Below are 17686 nucleotides of genomic sequence, written 5' to 3'. Positions count from 1 at the left end.
GATTGATAGGTTCTTTGCAGCCAAAAATGGAGAAGCTCTATACAGTCAGCAGAAACAAGACCTGGAGCTGACTGTGGCTCAGATCATGAGCTCCTTATTGCAAAATTCAGGCTTAAATTGAAGAAAGTAGGGAAAACCACTAGACCATTCAGATATGACCTAAATCAAATCCCTTATGATTATACACTGGAAGTGAGAAATAGATTCAGGGATTAAATCTGGTAGACAAAGTGCCTGAAAAACTTGAACAGAGGTTTGTAACATTGTATAGGAGGCAGTGAACAAAACCATCCCAAAGAAAATGAAATGCAAGAAGGCAAAGTGGTTCCTGAGAAAAGGAGAGAAGCAAAAGGCAAGGGATAAAGGGAAAGATATACCCAAATGAATGCAGAGTACCAGAGAGTAGCAAGAAGAGATAAGAAGATTTTCTTAAATGAGCGGTGAGAAGAAATCGAGGGAAAGAATAGAATGGGGAAAACTAGAGATCTCTTCAAAAAAAATTGGAGATTATCAAGTAAAGATTTCATGCAAGGATGGGCTCGATAAAGGATAGACATGGTAGTGATCCAACAGAAGCAGGAGAGATTAAGAACAGGTGGCAAGAACACACAGAAGAACTATACAAGAAAGATCTTAATGACCTGGATAACCACGATGGTGTGGTCACCCATCTAGAGTCAGACATCCTAGAGGGTAAAGCCGAGTGGGCCTTAGGAAGCATCACTACAAACAAAGATAGTGGAGGTGATGGAATTCTACCTAAGCTATTTCAAATCTTAAAAGATGATGCTGTGAAAGTGCTACACTCAATATGTCAGCAAATTTGGAAAACTCAACAGTGGCCACAGGACTGAAAAGATCAGTTTTCATCCCAATCCCTAAGAAGGGCAATGCCAAAGAATGTTCAAAACCACCATACAATTACACTCATTTCACATGCTAGCAAGGTAATGCTCAAAATTCTTCAAGCTAGGTTTTAGTAGTATGTGAACTGAGAATTTCCAGATGTACCAGCTGGGTTTCAAAAAGACAGAAGAACCAGACATCAAATTACCAACATCTGTTGGATCATGGAGAAAGCAAGGAAGTTCCAGGAAAACATCTCCTTCTGCTTCATTGACTACCTAAAGCCCTTAACTGTGTGGATCACAACAAACTGTGGAAAATTCTTAAAGAGATGGGAATACCAGACCACCTTACCTGTCTCTTAAGAAACCTGTATGTCAGAACCAGACATGGAACAACTGACTGGTTCAAAATTGGGAAAGGAGTATGACAAGGCTAAATCATATGAAATGTCAGGCTGGATGAATCAGGAGCTGGAATCAAGACTGCTGGAAGAAATATCAACAACCTCAGATATGCAGATGACACCACTCTAATGGCAGAAAGTGAAGAGAAACCAGAGAGTCTCTTGATGAGGGTAAAAGAGGAGCACGAAAAAGCTGGCTTGAAACTCAACATTAGCAAAACTAAAATCATGGCATCCAGTCCCATCACTTCATGGCAAACAGAATGGGAAAAAGTGGAAACAGGGACAGATTTTACTTTCCTGGGCTCCAAAATCACTGAGGACAGTGACTGCAGCCATGAAACTAAAAGACACTTGCTCCTTGGAAGAAAAGCTATGACCAACCTAGACAGCATGTTAAAAAGCAGAGACATTACCTTGCCGACAAAGGTCCATCTAGTCAAAGCTATGGTTTTTCCAGTATTCATGTATGGATGTGAGAGTTGGACCATAAACAAAGCTGAGCACCAAAGAACTGATGCTTTTGAACTGTAGTGTTAGAGAAGACTCTTGAGAGTGCCTTGGACTGCAAGGAGATCAAACCAGTCAATCCTAAAAGAAATCAACCCTGAATATTCACTGGAAGGACTGTTGCTGAAGCTCCAATACTTTGGCCACCTGATGACAGAGTCGACTCACTGGAAAAGACCCTGATGCTGGAAAAAAAATAAAGATCCAAAGAGAAGGAGGTGGCAAAGAATGAGATGTTTAGCATCACCAACTCAATGGACATGAATTTGAGCAAACTCTGGGAGATAATGGAGGACAGAGAAACTGAGTGTGCTATAGTTCACGGAATCGCAAAGAATTGGACACGACTTAGCAGATGAACAATGACAACAACACACAGCAATTTACAAAATATTCTCTAAGGTTCCATCTGGCTCTCAACAACTCTTTGACTGTTTCTGAAATGTTTTTGTGGCTCTTAGAAAAGATATAATGAAAAAAAATTGTTTTTGCCAAACAGCACAGTTTCAATTGTGGACAGAAAAGATTACAGCAAACTCAAGGAGAAAATAATGATAAACTAATCATTGCAAAAGACTCTGATGCTGGGAGGGACTGGGGGCAGGAGGAGAAGGGGACGACAGAGGATGAAATGGCTGGATGGCATCGCCGATTCAATGGATGTGAGTTTGAGTAATCTCCAGAAGTTGGTGATGGACAGGGAGGCCTGGCGTGCTGCAATTCATGGGGTCGCAAAGAGTAGGACACGATTGAGCAACTGAACTGAACTGAACTGAATGGCAAAGAAGGGAGGGAAAAAAACAGAAGCAGGGAGAGTTCTCAAACCATGGTAATAATGTCATTAACTTGGCAACTCCATGGGATGTTGTCTGCAGAAATGGGAAACAGTGAGGGTCACTAAACATTCCTGGAACAGAAACTCCAAGAATAGGACTACCAAATTGTGTGGGCTAGTGGGGAACACATCACTGCAAAGTGAACTGCCCTTTGTCCAATAGAAATTTAATATGACCCACACACAATTTTAAATTTTCTAATAACCACATTACACAAAATATAAACAGGTGAAATTAATTTTAATGTTTTAGTTCATCCAATATACAAAAATATTATTTAAACATGTAGTAAAATTTTTAAACTACCGATGAATGGATAAATAAGATGTGGTATACATACAAATGTAATATTACTTAGCCATAAAAAAGAATGAAATACTATCATCTTCTGCAATATAGAAGGACCTAGAGATTATCATATAAAGTGAAGCAAGTCAGACAGAAAAAGACAAATACATGATTTGCTTGTATGTGGAATTTTTTTTAAGTACAAATGAATTTATTTCCAAAACAGAAATAGACTCACAGACATAGAAAACAAAGTTAAGAGTTACCAAAGGGGAGGGGGAGAGAGGGATACATTAGGAGTTTGGGATTAAAATATACACACTACTATGTATAAAAAAAGATAACCAACAAAGACCTACTGTATAGCACAGGAAACTATACTCAATGTCTTGTAATAACCTATAACGGAAAAGAATCTGAAAAAGTGTATGTGTGTGTGTGTGTGCTCTGTTACTCAGACATGTCCAACTCTTTGCAGCCCCATGAACTGTAGCTCACTAGGCTCCTCTGTCCATGGAATTTTCCAGGCAAGAATACTGGCGTAGTTCACCACTTCCTGCTCCAGGGGATCTTCCCAGTCTAAGGTTCAAACCCATGTCTCCTGCATCTCTCGCATCGGCAGGTGGATTCTTTACCACTGTCCCACCTGGGAAGCCACCTGGGAAGTAATTCATATATAACTGAATTACTTTGCTGTACACTTGAAACACAACTTCGTAAATTACTTCAATTAAGAAAAATTTAGAAAAATTAAGAAAAATACTATTAAAATGGTATTTTCCATTTATTTTTTTATACTAAATCTTTAAAACATCAGTGTGTATTTTATGCTTACAACGCATCTCAGTTTGGATTAGCCCTATATAAAGTGCTCAACAGCCGTATGAATAACCCAGGTCAAAATGACATGGATACTGGGATCCAAGGGTTCCATTGTACTTTAAATTTCAGAAACTGTTCTCAAAGGTCCCTTTTCTCATGGAATTGACATTCTTTTTTTAATATAAATTTATTTATTTTAATTGGAGGTTAATTACTTTACAATATTGTATTGGTTTTGCCATACATCAACATGAATCCGCCACAGGTATACACATGTTCCCCATCCTAAACCCCCCTCCCTCCTCCCTCCCGGTGGCTTCTTTTAAGTTTCAGATGGTGACAAGTGCTGTGAAAAGAGGAAAATAAGATGACTTTCTAGAAAGCAACTGGGAAGAAAACTGTGGAGACAACTTAAAAAAAAAATGATCAGAGGGTTAGAAGGACTTTCTGAGAAGGTGAAATTTGAGCAGAGATCTGAAACGCAAGGAGGAGCCAATCAAGAGAAGACTCAAGGGTTAGACATTCCAGGTTAAGTGCCCTGGGGTCAGGATGAGCTTCTCTGGGCTTGAGAAACTGAAAGAGGGCCAATGTGGCAAGTGTGGGAATGAAGGGGATAGCGACAAAGAAGAATTCAGAAAGGCAGGCAGCTATGAGACCACATAAAGCAGCAGTTCTCAACTCTGGCTACAAAGATACAATCAGTTCCACAGCGTCTAGAAAATACTCCTGCCCAGGCCTTCATCTTCCCACTCTGCTTCAATTGGTGTGTGGAGAGCTGGGGCATCAGTAGGTTTAAACACACTCCAGGTGATTCAAAAGCTTAAGCAGAGTTGACAGCCACCGAGGTACAGAGCTGCAGACCCCAGTCCACGGTCTGACTTAATTCTAAATGCTGGGGAGGCATTGAAGGGTCTGGGGAAAGGTGCAGCGTGATTCAATTATCTTTTACGGCTGATGTTTTGCGAAACGTGGACTGTGGGGAGGGTGACAGCAGAAAAAAGGGGTGCTGGCAGGGAGCCCACCGGACAACGATGGCACAGGAGAGCAGGATGCACACAGGGAGGAAAATGGCTCATCCTAATAACTTAGCTGGGAGGCAAGTGCTAGAAGGAGGAGCTCCTCAGAAAGGTGGCGCTTACTTTGAACATTCCTAATACATTTGTGAAGTGGGCTTATTTGGCAAACTTTTTATGTTCCCTTGAAATCTAACCTGTGTTTGGGCCCCAGAGTTGGTCTTACCCCAGCATTGTTGGTGCCTCCTGTTCACCACCCCCTGCAGGCTTTTATGGCCCTCTCTCCGCTGCATTTGAATGACTCAGGAGTAAGCGGATGATGGATGTTGGGTCAATAAGGAAACATTGCCACAGAGAAGGAGAGACAGGGAGGCCGCCATGCTCAGGCATCTTGGTGCCATCAACTGCCGCATTCCCTGCACAAAGGGTGAGAGCCCGCCACGGATGCATGGAAAGCAGCACAGGGAAGCCTCCTAGTGGCCTTGCAGTCCCTGTTTCTGGCTGTTTCTAAGGACCAGACATGTGCCTGTCCTTTCTAAAGCTGTGGGAGTGACCCTTTAGGAGGTGACATTCACACAACGTAGAACTAACCACTATAAAGTACGTGTTTTAGTGGCATTATTCACAATGTTGTGTAAACAGAATCATGCAACATGCGACTTTTGTCTCTGGCTTCTTTCACGTAGCATGAAGTCTTCAAGGTTCATCCACATAGTGTGTATCAGAGTCTCTCCTTGTGGTTGAACAACATTCCATTATATGTATATACCACATTTGGTTTGTCCATTCATCCTTTAATGGACATCTGAGTTATTTCCACCTTGCGGCTACTGTGAGTAGTGTTACTATAAACATGTACATACAAGTTTTTGTCTGAGCCTGTTCTCCATTTTAAGGGCCACACACCAAAGAGTCAAATTGCTGGGTCACAGGGCAATTTTTTCCAACTTCAAGGAACTACGAATAGTAGTATTTTCTTTTTGCTTAAGGTTTTACACGTTGGCTGCTGCTGCCGCTGCTAAATCACTTCAGTCGTGTCCGACTCTGTGCGACCCCATAGACGGCAGCCCACCAGGCTCCCCCGTCCCTGGGATTCTCCAGGCAAGAACACTGGAGTGGGTTGCCATTTCCTTCTCCAATGCATGAAAGTGAACAGTGAAAGTGAAGTCGCTCAGTCGTGTCCGACTCTCCATGACCCCATGGACTTTACACATTGGAGGTGGGCACAAATTAGGAGTTTAAGATTAACAGATACATACCACTATATATAAAAATGGGCTCCCCTGGTGGTTCAGTCAGTAAAGAATCTGTCTGCAATGGAGAAGACCCAGGTTTGATCCCTGGGTTGAAAAGATGCCCTGGAGAAGGAAAGGGCAACCCATTCCAGTATTCTAGCCTGGGAAATCCCATGCACAGAGGAGCCTGGTGGGCTACAGTTCATAGCAAGAGTAGGACACTACTTAGCAACTAAACCACATATATAAAATAGATAACATCAAGGACCTCCTGCATAGCACAGGAACTATATTCAATCTCTTATAATGACCCAAAATGGAAAATAACCTAAAAAGTAACTGAATTACTCGATGGATGTGAGTCTGAGTGAACTCCAGGAGTTGGTGATGGACAGGGAGGCCTGGCGTGCTACGATTCATGGGCTCGCAGAGAGTCAGACACGACTGAGCGGCTGAACTGAAGTGCATGTGTGCGTGCTAAGTCGCGTCGGTCGTGTCAGACTCTGTGACCCTGTGGACTGCAGCCTACCAGGCTCCTCTGTCCAGAGAACTTCCCTGGCAAGAATATTGGAGTGGGTTTGCCATGCTCTCCTCCAGGGGAATCTTCCAGACCCAGGGATCGAACCCGCATCTCTTGACGCGTCATGTGTTGGCAGGCAGATTCTGTGCCACTAGTGCCACCCGAGAAGCCACTTTCTTGCACAACTGAAGCACTGAAAATCAACTACACTCCAATTTGGGGAAAAGTTGTACACGTTGTATTTCTGTCGCCTCCATCAGGAATACTGCTGTGGACTTCCCTGGCGGTCCAGTTAGAAATCTGCCTGTCGGTGCTGGGGACACAAGTTCAATCCCTGGTCTGGGAATTAAGATCCCACATGCCGCATGGCAACTACTGAACCCATGTGCTTCAAAGCCATACACCTAGAGCCTGTGCTCCACAAGAAAAGCCACTGCAATGAGAAGCCCACACACGAGTAGTCCTCGCTTGCTGCAACTAGAGAAAGCCCCCATGCATCAGTGAACACCCGGTACAGCCAAAAAATAGGTAACTTTTTAATTATGCAGAGGAACACAGCTTAAAAAATAATAATACTGCTATTATGTGCTCAAATCAGATTTCTGGTCCCTGCAGCCGCCCATCAATGCCTTTACAAATGCTTAGTCCAAACACCCCCAGCAACATCAGGACAGGATGCAGGGCTAGTCCTGTCACCGAGTCCTGACTCTTCCTGTGCTCCACCCTCCCTGCCCTCCTTCAGCCCCTCACTGCTTGCTCCTCAGCACCCTCCTGCTACCCTCAGTGCTGGCTTGGGCTCCTCATTCGTCCTGGCTCCTCCTTGTCCCCATTAACCGACACGCTTATTAACCACAAGCCTCCTTGTCTTCCCCTCTACCTCCAGAGCGCTCACCTGCAGTCATCCTAAGTCCCTATAAAGCTTTCTACCCCTAACTCTATGGGCCCCGGGACTCCCATTCTCCTGGGTACACCCACAGCACCCACAGCCTTTATTATAGGTATCCACCCAGCTCAGCCATCAGTCTTGTCGTTTCTGCCTACCACTCCTATAATTTCAGGTATCAGACAGTAATCTCTGCCACCCCTTTCTCTGACGGCCCCCTCAGCCTCCAGGTGCAGGCACTGGGGAAGCAGATACAGATGGTCAAAATGAAGCAACCACCTCTCTGATGCAATGAACCTCCACCTCTGTGGGAAGCACAGATCTCCTTTGTGATCCCGGTACATTCCTTCCCCTCTCCAGCCTTCATAAAACAAGATTGATACTTTCCAGTAACTACTTCATAGGGAGAGATATTCTGAGCATCCAAGGCGATAATAGACAATGACAGTTAATAGTTTCTTTTGAACATAACAACCCTGCAAGGTATGGATTGTTATACTGATTTTACAAAGAGGCCATCAGGGCCAAGAGATTGAGAAACTCACTGAGGTCAACGTGCAATCAGTGCTAATGTTGGGTTTTGATCCAGACCAGTTTGTCTGCAAATTCTAGATTCCTTTCTTCACGTGAAGCTGAAATTGCATTGAAATTACAACATATTAGACTATGTATTAGCAAGAGGTCAGGGAAACGATCACATTCATTCATTGTACCTCAGAGGGGAGATTGGTGGGATTCTTTAGAAAAGCAACTTGGTAATAAGTTTCAAAGTCCTAAAAGTGTTACCCCCTCCTGACCTTGATGAATTTATTCTCAGGAAAAAATTTTTATAAAATAAGATACAGTATAAAGTATTTATTTCTGCATTATTTGTATCACGAATAAATTGGGAGTAATCTAAATGTCCAAACATAAAAGTTAAGAAAATTACCATTTCGAACTTCCCTGGTGGTCCAGTAGTTAAGAATCTGCCTGCTAATGCAGGGAACGTGGGTTCGATCCCTGGTCCAAGAAGATCCCACATGCCACAGGACAACTAAGCCCACGCTGGACAAGAGAGGTCACCGCAATCAGAAGCCTGAGCAGTGTAACTAGAGAGCAGCCCCCGTTCGGGCTTCCCAGGTAGCTCAGCTGGTAAAGAATCGCCTGCAATGCAGGAGACCCCAGGTCAACTCCTGGGTCAGGGAGATCCCCTGGAGGAGGGCGTGGCAACCCACTCCAGTATTCTTGCCTGGAGAATCCCCATGGACAGAGGAGCCTGGCGTGCTATAGTCCACGGGGTCGCAAAGAGTTGGACATGACTGAGTGAAAAGCACAGCACAGTATAACCCCATAGCTCACAACCTCTCGCTTATCATAACTAGAACAAGCCCACACGCAGCAGCAAAGATCCAGCACAGTCAAAATCAAATTTAAAAAAAATTACAGTGTTAAGTCAAGGAGGCTTACACAGCAATAGATCTCAAGTGGAGACAATTTCGCCCCTGCAAATAACATTTGGCAGTGTCTGAAGACATTTTCTGTTGTCTGAGCTGGGGATGGAGGATGAATTCCATGCGCTCTAATGAGAAGAGGCCAGAGATCCTGCTAAACGTGCTATGACGAATAACACAGGCCCCAAAATGTCAATCGTGCTGAGAAACAGAAACTTAATGTTATGAATATGAAGACCTTACAATTTCATGTTAGGAGCAAAAGCAGAATTCTAAATTTGAGCTACACTATGATTATGACCATGGAAAACTATCCTGCATATTAAAGGAACACTAGGTGAAAACAAAACAGGAAAAATACATTGTTAAAGAGTTTTTGAAGAGAAACCCAGTGTAATATTTTTTTTACACTAAACAAAAATGGGAAAAACTTGAAGGACAACTTGCTTCAGATAATGAGCTACAATTGTTATTTCCAGATCTAACATTGTACCTGGCACATTTTTTCTGCTCAATAAATACTTTTAGAAAGAAAGGAATTTTTTTTAAAAAAAAACAAAAGCTATGTTAACAGATCTGGAGCAGAAGTGGCATTTTTAGAAAATCATCCAAATGTCATATCCACCACAAAGATCAGGACTCCTGACAAAAGGGACAGAAATCAAACTGAAACTACTTATTCCAGAAAAGGAGCATGTTGGGGAAAAAGTGGTGAACCAGGCATTAGGTCAGACGGATTCAAGAGCTCAAACAGTGCTGCCTTCAAGCTGGTATGTACTGTACTCTCTCTGACTCTCAAACTACCACCACACACTCACTCTCTGAAGGTGACCCTTATTCCCTACTGCACACAGCCCCCTCAGGCAGATGGGTGACAGAAAGAGACACCGGTGGCTCCAGACTCAACACCATTTCATGCCAGAAAACTACTACACCTGCAGATGGACGCACATTGTCTTATGTGATGCTCCCAGCAGAACCAAGTACCTAGCAGCAATCGGTGGTAAAAGGTGTCATTGCTTCCAACTCTCAGCTCCCTTTCTTGAAACACGATCACACATCTCACCATTGCCATATGGCTTAAGAGCTTCCCTACAGGTGGGGTTCACATCGCCACCTATGCCAGGGTGTCCTGCGTCACTTTCTTGAGTCAATGGGATGTGAATGGAAATGACAGAAGAAAAGCTTTAGGGATGACAAGGGTTTCTCCCAGTTCCCCTGCTCTTTCTTTCAGCCACAGTTCATCTCAAATGAGGGCTTTGCCTCTGGCTGGGGTCCCCGACGAGGAGGCCAAGGGAGCAGCAGAGCCATAGCTGACCTGGAGCGGTCATGACAGGGAAACAAGTCTGTTTTCTAAGCCACTGAGGTTTGGAGGTTACTTGTTACCACCACAAAACTGATCAAAACAGAGCCCCACAAATGGAAGGAACAGCAGGAGGAACAGGAAGTGTAGAACAGGAGAGAAGGAAGAGAAACTTTTGAGTATCCAGTGGTGCTCAGAATCATGTGAATGTGAGAGATGAAAGACCAAGGCGAGGAGGTCTGGGCCAAGCGTGCTCCAGGCCTAAGGCTGCCGTAATTCCAGGTGTGAAGCGGCAACTGTTAGTGGTGTGGACAGAATGCCAAGGACTCAGGCGAGCCCTGAAGGATGGACAGCACTCGGGGGAGACTGCTATTGGCTGAGAAAAGGGCGCAGAGCACGAGGAGTGAGGGCACATCGAGAGGACAGGCCACAGCTGAGGAAGACATTCTCGGCTCGAGCAGTCCCTGACTTCTCCTAGGGGCCATCCCCGGTACATCCCCAACTCTCATCAAGATGTTACAGAGCTCGCTGGCCCTCCTATCTCTTTGTGGGTGAAACAGAGATCTGTAAATCAGATACAAGCAGGGCCCCAGAGGCACACGGAGCCCCGGAGGCTGCGGCATGCTGTGGGGGGAGGGGAGCGGGTGGTGAGCGGTGTTCGATCAGCTGCTGGTCTTCTAAGAGGTGAGACAGACTGGAAACGTAGGGTCTTGACAAAAGAGGTGTTTGGCTTTGTTTGTGACCACAATCTCCACCCAGTATGACTGCATTTCTGGTCAACGAGCCCCATCTTCCATTTCTGGAACATCTGCCATGATGTCCTAAGAAAACTAAACCTTGCGGCTGGAAGGTATTGCATGTAGCCAGTAAGAGAGGAGAGTTCTGCAGAATTAAGATGCAGAGGCTGACCTTTGTTCTCTAAGGAGAATACCTCCCCTTTGCTTTTTCCTCCGGAATTTTCCACATACCATGCTGACCTTCATCAAGGGAGAGGAGGCTTTTACAAATTTAGACCTGCCCTGATCTGCTTATAAAGGGATTTGTGCCAGTTACATATATCCATATGGTATAACTAGAGTTTTGTTTCAATGAGAAGACTGAATTGAAGAGAACATAAAGCAGACAAATGAGAGAAAAGCAGGGAGTGAGACAGAATGCTTGAGCAAAGTCCAGGAGATAGTGAAAGACAGGGAAACTTGGCATGTTGCAGTCCATGGGGTCGCAAAGAGTCGGGCACGACTTAGCAACTGAACAACAAGGCACAATGCCAAGCAGAGAGACACAAATTTGACAATATGCTTCCCAGGGCAAATACTCAGAGGGTAATACTGGTTACAAGTCTGCTGGTCTCTAAAAGGTAAAACAGGTCCCCAGATGAAGCACAGCTTGCATTGATACTAAAACCAGGGAGTATTTTCTTCGGGCCCCAATGTAGTGCGTTGGAAAGAATTCCACCTGCAACAATGACCCACAGTGAATACAATAGCAGGTTTCAAGGGGCCCTTCTTCAGTACAGACTAATATGTGTGTGCTAAGTCACTTCAGTCGTGTCCAACTCTTTGCAACTCTCTGGAATACAGCCCACCAGGCTCCTCTGTCCATGGGATTCTCCAGGCAAGAATGCTGGAGTAGATTGCCATGCCCTCCTCCAGGGATCTTTCCAACCCAGGGATTGAACCCACGTCTCATTACATTTCTTGTGTTGGCAGGTGGGTTCTTGACCACTAGCGCCACCTGAGAAGCCCACAGACTAACGGCCCAAATGGATGAGTAGACACATTTCAACTCCTCAAAATTACTTGAAAGACCAAGACAACGCAGTCCAAGTCTGCCCCCATCGGAGGATATCCTTTGGCTCTAGGATAATATTTAGAATATAGAGAAACAGATGAATGGCTTATCCTTGAAGTCATCCTCCTTGAACATTATTTCTTTAAAATGAGCTTCTGATAAGAACAGAGCTGCAGTTTGAAGTTATCAGGCAAAAGTCTGAGGTTTAAGATAATCCATTGTTCCCATTAAGGGAAGACTGAATATGCTTTGGCCACAAACCAAGTGGAAGGTGGGGCCAATGTCCTCTTTTGCCAAGTTAAGGAGCCTAATCAAGACTGGAGCCAGCATGAAAATCCACTGAACCTCCACCTAGAAGGGGGCCAAGACGACCAGCGAAGTTTCCCACGGGAGTTAGTTCTACACCTACTCCAACCTGTGGCAAAGTCCCAAGAGCTGTACATCATAGCAATCAGCCATTGGCATGTTAGCCTAGAAAATGTTCAAAGCAGCCATTACCTACTGTCCATTAAGTCTGCAAAATATTTAATAAAATGCCCAGGGTGCTTAGAATCTTAATACCAGTTCACAGCTTAAAAACACTGCACTGACCCAACCAAAATGAGTTACATACTGTTATCTTTACAAGTCACAAAATGAAAGTGTTAGCGTGAGAAAGAGGGACAAGAGTATACCAATGTTAAAAGAGAAAGAAAGAAAAGGTTTGGATATCACTGTGAATTATTGTCTTTGAAAATAGATACTTGTCCCCACAAAGTCTTCTGATGATGTGAAAAGAAAGTTCTAAGGAATTCCAATTTGTTTTACCCACTCCTGCCCACTGTCCACAGCTCACTCAGCTCACACAGTAAACCCTGAGGGTCTGTTTCACTTTTTCCTTCCCACACAAGCATCACACTGACAGTCTGGCCTTTCCAAACCACCACTGAAAATTTCAACTGAATTGATCATATATCAGGCCAGTCTTGATGCCAGAAAACTGTGACATTGTCCCCGCCAGGAATGACAACCCTTATCTGCCAAGCTGGACTTATTGCCTGGGCAAGTGAAGGGACAAAATTTTCACTTCACTCCATCTGGAGCAACAAATTCAGGACACAACTGAAACTAGCCTTAAGCGTCTTAAGAGGGAAGGATTAGTTTATACACTTCATGATACCTAGTATTGTGTACACAGTGGGAGCTCAATAATTGCTCATTCAATGAATACTTAATTTATTCCAGGTGCTGTGCTTGAAGCTTTACATAATTTATTTCAAGCAAACACTTTGTCATTCATTTTAACAATTCTCCTAGAAAGATATCATTGTCCTCATTTTAAAGATGGGGAAACAGAGGCTTTGACAAATCCACTGACTCATCCAAGACAGTACAGTTAATGAGTAGCAGAGTGGACTTTGATCCCAAGACTGCCAAAACCTAAAGCCTAAGATCTTTCCACTCCACCATGAAGCCTGCCTAAAAGCATATCATGAAAGCTACAAGCTTCTCCAATGACTGCTAAGCCCATAGTGGAAGTCAGAGGTAGGCAAAACTTGGGTAAGTATCACATAAACCTAACAGTTACAAAATCCAGCAACAGGATAGGTCATGAGATAGTGAATGCTTCATCACAGAAACAACTTTCTTTCTGAGATAATATAGAGGGAATTGAAACTCTGTTTGAAAAGCTGGACTAGATGATCTCAATATATGGGGGGCGGGGTGGGGAGGAACAAAACAAAACAAAGACTGACAGTGTGATTCTGAGAAATGAGGTCAAAGTTAAATTGCAGGTCCTTTCATAAGTACCTTATAAATGAGACATTCTGTTTCAAGAGAGAGAGATGAAAAAGACAATCCTCAGTATGGAAAAAAGGTTACCATTTGAGCTGGGTATCAGAAGAAAAACTGAATTTCAGAAAATGGGACTGGAGGAAAGTTGAATATTATGCCTAGTTCCAAATGAAGAGAACAGAATGTTCAAACACAAGATGTGAGAAAGTATAGAGCATGTTTTGGGAAATAGAGGGTACGTCAAGAAAGTAGTGGGAGAGAGGCACAGAAAGGTAACACGAGGCCAGATAATAGAAGGCTTCAAATGACTAAGAAATGTGTATTTTAGTTGACTGCACTTGAGAGCCATTGACGCTTTTGAACAAGGGAGTGATTTATTCATGGCTGTGACTTAAACAGTTTAATCTCCCTTGTCCCTTCACTTGCCCAGGCAATGAGTCCAGCTTGGCAGATGAGGGTTGTCATTCCTGGCAGGGACAATGTCACAGTTTTCTGGCATCAAGACTGGCCTGATATATGATCAATTCAGTTGAAGTTTTCAGTGGTGGTTTGGAAAGGCCAGACTGTCAGTGTGATGCTTGTGTGGGAAGGAAAAAGTGAAACAGACCCTCAGGGTTTACTGTGTGAGCTGAGTGAGCTGTGGACAGTGGGCAGGAGTGGGTAAAACAACACTCAACAAAATATGAGCAAATAGAATCCAACAACATATAAAAAAAAAAACAGTATAACCCACAACATCAATAGGCTAAAAAAGAAAAACATACGATCATATTGATTGATTCATAAAAAGCTTTTGACAAAATCTAAGATCCATCCATGGTAAGAACCCTCAGCAAACTAGGAAAAGAAGGGAATTTCATCTGCATGATAAAGAACACCTACAAATAACTACAGCTAACATATTTAATGATGAGAAGTGGGTGGTTTTTTCCCCTAAGATCAGGAACAAGGCAAAGATGTCTACTCTCAACATTCTTCTTCACAAGCATACTGGAAGTCCTAGCTACTGCAGTAAGACAAGAAAAGGAAATAAAATGTATAGTGATGAGAAACGAAGGAATGAAACTCTTTGTTCATACATGGCATCATTACCTATGTAAACAGATTGATCTGGCACCCAGTATAGGAAGGATCCTACTTTGGTGGAATAATTTTGAATCAAGAAAGTAGGACTAATGTCTTTCTTTTTTTTGACTTGGGCAAAATGTTTATTATAACATTCTTTACAAAGGCTAACAGCAAGGGGAGAAATAGCCAACCCTTAAGGGCTGAATCACACAGATGGTATATCAAACAGTGGAATAGGATATAGCCATTTAGAGTCGATAAGGTAAAGACATTTTTCTCTGTCTCCATATTTTTAACTTTTTCTACAACTGAAATGCATTATTTTTTGCAAAACATGTAACACATAAATAATAAAAATTAGGATAAAATAAATTGGGGGTGTTTCAAAAATTAAACTCCTTTAGAAGAAAAGATCTACTGTTTATGTACTGTTCTGTAACAAACAAAATTAGAATTTTAATGCATTTATTTTGCTTCTTTTCACATAGATAACCTTTTCACATAAAGAAGAGCTCTTATTTTTTTATTAATTTTTATTTCATATTGGAATATAGTTGATTTACAATGTTGTACCAGTTCCAGGTTTAAAAAAGTGATTCAGTTATACATATATCCATTTTTTTTTCAGGTTCTTTTCCCATATAGGTCATTACAGAATATTGAGTAGAGTTACATGTGCTACATAGCAGGCCCTTGTTGATAATCTGTCTTATATATCAGTTCAGTTGCTCAGTTGTGTCCAACTCTTTGTGACCCCATGAACTGTAGCACTCCAGGCCTCCCCGTCCATCACCAACTCCCGGAGTTCACTCAGACTCATGTTTATTGAGTCGGTGATGCCATCCAGCCATCTCATCCTCTGTCATCCCCTTCTCCTCCTGTCCCCATCCCTCCCAGCATCAGGGACTTTTCCAATGAGCCAACTCTTAGCATGAGGTGGCCAAAGTACTGGAGTTTCAGCTTTAGCATCAGTCCTTCCAAAGAACACCCAGGACTGATTTCCTTTAGGATGGACTGGTTGGATCTCCTTGCAGTGCAAGGGACCCTCAAGAGTCTTCTCCAACACCACAGTTCAAAAGCATCAATTCTTTGGTGCTCAGCTTTCTTCACAGTCCAGCTCTCACATCCATACATGACCACTGGAAAAACCATAGCCTTGACTAGACAGACCTTTGTTGGCAAAGTAATGCCTCTGCTTTTGAATATGCTGTCTAGCTTGGTCATAACTTTCCTTCCAAGGAGTAAGCGTCTTTGAATTTCATGGCTTCAATCACCATCTGCAATGATTTTGGAGCCCCCTAAAATAAAGTCTGACACTGTTTCCACTGTTTCCCCATCTAGTTCCCATGAAGTGATGGGACCAGATGCCATGATCTTCGTTTTCTGAATGTTGAGCTTTAAGCCAACCTTTTCACTCTCCTCTTTCACTTTCATCAAGAGGCTTTTAGTTCCTCTTCACTTTCTGCCATAAGGGTGTGTCATGTGCATATCTGAGGTTATTGATATTTCTCCCGGAAATCTTGATTCCAGCTTGTGCTTCTTCCAGCCCAGCGTTTCTCATGATGTACTCTGCATAGAAGTTAAATAAGTAGGGTGACAATATACAGCCTTGACATACTCCTTTTCTTATTTGGAACCAGTCTGTTGTTCCATGTCCAGTTCTGACTCTTGCTTCCTGACCTGAATACAGGTTTCTCAAGAGGCAGGTCAGGTGGTCTGGTATTCCCATCTCTTTCAGAATTTTCCACAGTTTATTGTGATCCACACAGTCAAAGGCTTTGGCATAGTCAATAAAGCAGAAATAGATGTTTTCCTGGAACTCTCTTGCTTTATCCATGATCCAGCAGATGTTGGCAATTTGATCTCTGGTTCCTCTGCCTTTTCTAAAACCAGCTTGAACATCTGGAAGTTCACAGTTTACGTATTGCTAAAGCCTGGCTTGGAGAATTTTCAACATTACTTTACTAGCGTGTGAGATGAGTGCAATTGTGCGGTAGTTTGAGCATTCTTTGGCATTGCCTTTCTTTGGGATTGGAATGAAAACTGACCTTTTCCAGTCCTGTGGCCACTGCTGAGTCTTCCAAATTTGCTGGCATATTGAGTGCAGCACTTTCACAGCATCATCTTTCAGGATTTGAAATAGCTCAACTGGAATTCCATCACCTCCACTAGCTTTGTTCGTAGTGATGCTTTCTAAGGCCCACTTGACTTCACATTCCAGGATGTCTGGCTCTAGGTGAGTGATCACACCATCCTGGTTATCTGGGTCATGAAGCTCTTTTTTGTACAGTTCTTCTGTGTATTCTTGCCTCCTCCTCTTAATATCTTCTGCTTCTGTTAGGTCCATACCATTTCTGTCCTTTATCGAGCCCATCTTTGCATGAAATATTCCCTGGGTATCTCTAATTTTCTTGAAGAGATCTCTAGTCTTTCCCATTCTGTTGTTTTCCTCTATTTCTTTGCATTGATTGCTAAGGAAGACTTTCTTATCTCTCCTTGCTATTCTTTGGAACTCTGCATTCAAATGGGAATATGTTTCCTTTTCTCCTTTGCTTTCGCTTCTCTTCTTTTCACAGCTATTTGTAAGGCCTGCTCAGACAGCCATTTTGCTTTTTTGCATTTCTTTTCCACAGGGATGGTCTTGACCCCTGTTTTCTGTACAGTGTCATGAACCTCCATCCATAGTTCATCAGGCACTCTATCAGATCTAGTCCCTTAAATCTATTTCTCACTTCCACTGTATAATCATAAGGGATTTGATTTAGGTCATACCTGAATGGACTAGTGGTTTTCCCTATTTTTTTCAATTTAAGTCTGAATTTGGCAATGAGGAGTTCATGATCTGAGCCACAGTCAGCTCCTGGTCTTGTTTTTGCTGACTGTATAAAGCTTCTCCATCTTTATATATAGTAGTATGTATATGTTAATCCCAAATTCCTAATTCTGCCCCGTCACC

The 17686-nt window shown here is 42.9% G+C and overlaps 1 long non-coding RNA gene across 1 annotated transcript in view; it reads right to left on the bottom strand.

Moving 5' to 3' along the window:
• Positions 1-3075: 3075 nt before the first annotated feature.
• Positions 3076-17686, bottom strand: part of LOC132659410 (uncharacterized) — a 37137-nt gene continuing 22526 nt past the window's right edge. Inside the window, exon 2 of the long non-coding RNA XR_009599841.1 lies at positions 3076-3544. This is a non-coding gene — a long non-coding RNA (uncharacterized LOC132659410). The remainder of the gene's footprint in view (positions 3545-17686) is intronic.

Source organism: Ovis aries, chromosome 3 (assembly GCF_016772045.2).
Source record: "Ovis aries strain OAR_USU_Benz2616 breed Rambouillet chromosome 3, ARS-UI_Ramb_v3.0, whole genome shotgun sequence".
In the NCBI taxonomy this organism is placed as follows: domain Eukaryota; kingdom Metazoa; phylum Chordata; class Mammalia; order Artiodactyla; family Bovidae; genus Ovis; species Ovis aries.
This window is presented reverse-complemented; position numbering and strand designations above follow the sequence as displayed.